This window comes from Octopus bimaculoides, chromosome 3 (genome assembly GCF_001194135.2).
Source record: "Octopus bimaculoides isolate UCB-OBI-ISO-001 chromosome 3, ASM119413v2, whole genome shotgun sequence".
Taxonomy (NCBI): domain Eukaryota; kingdom Metazoa; phylum Mollusca; class Cephalopoda; order Octopoda; family Octopodidae; genus Octopus; species Octopus bimaculoides.
This window is the reverse complement of record NC_068983.1, coordinates 100,094,125-100,095,163: the sequence shown is the minus strand read 5'-3', so window position 1 is coordinate 100,095,163 and position 1,039 is coordinate 100,094,125. Positions and strand designations below refer to the sequence as shown.

General features: G+C 29.2%; 1 protein-coding gene across 1 annotated transcript in view; it reads left to right on the top strand.

Annotated features, from left to right (window-relative positions):
* The window catches only part of LOC106882651 (putative ankyrin repeat protein RF_0381), a 140,321-nt gene that overhangs the window by 22,258 nt on the left and 117,024 nt on the right, over positions 1-1,039 (top strand). The window lies entirely within an intron of this gene.

The following is a 1,039-nucleotide window of genomic DNA, read 5'->3' as shown; positions in this document are numbered from 1 at the left end:
TTTTTTTTTTTTTTTTTTTTTTAACACTAATTAAGCGGTTATAGTGATTATGCATGCTGATAAGCGCGTTGAATGGCAATAAGTTGTAAGACTGATTTAGCTGGATAAAGCAATAGCATATAAACATTAAACTCTACTTAATTACTGACCCAAGTTTTAATATATCTTCTCAGTTTAGCACATAGGTTTAGGTGAAAATAATACAATTACAAACTTATTAACTGCTATCTATGATTCTTTAGGAAGTTGACAACATTATAATGTTATACTAGAATGTTCATGGAAGCGAAACTAATTGATAACATTTCTACTCTGAGAATATTTCAGCCCTATACGTAATAATAAATAAATGACTAAATAAAATAAAATAAAATGAAATATGGAGTTATGATATCTTTTCTTCACATTACACTTAAACAAGGTTAATAACAATTTCAGGTTTATGTTTATAGTGGTATGGTTTCTTCTAAGAATACTGCAAGCCGATCCTAAAATCACAGTTAAAAACAACAGTGAGAGTATTTGATTCATTGCTTAATATTTATATGGCATAACGTTACTGCAATGAAAACTAATCTCAATTTCCAATGATACTTTGAAGTTTATATTTAGAATTAAATCTGTGAAACTTAAACAGATAGTCATCGTATAATGTTTTTTTTTAATGCCATAAAGATAACTGTTTTTCCAATTATAAAACGTACTTTAAAAAAAAATTGATGCACTCTTTTTGATAGGAAATTACTAAAATCTTCATTGATTTACGTATAAAGAATTGACCTATTTGACAATCCGAGCATGATTTAGGGAAAAATAAAAGAATCAACGGAAATGGTGGATTAAATAGTTTGAAAGCTTTCTTTTTTATTATTATGTAGTCGGGGTTGGTTAAGTAGTATTAATATTTGTAGGTCCTGCTTGACTGGTGAGCGCGCTGATGGTAATTGTTCTATATGAACTTTTTGGAGGATAAAACCTATAGGAGAAGAGAGAGAGAGAGAGAGAGAGAGAGAGAGAGAGAGAGAGAGAGAGAGAGAGA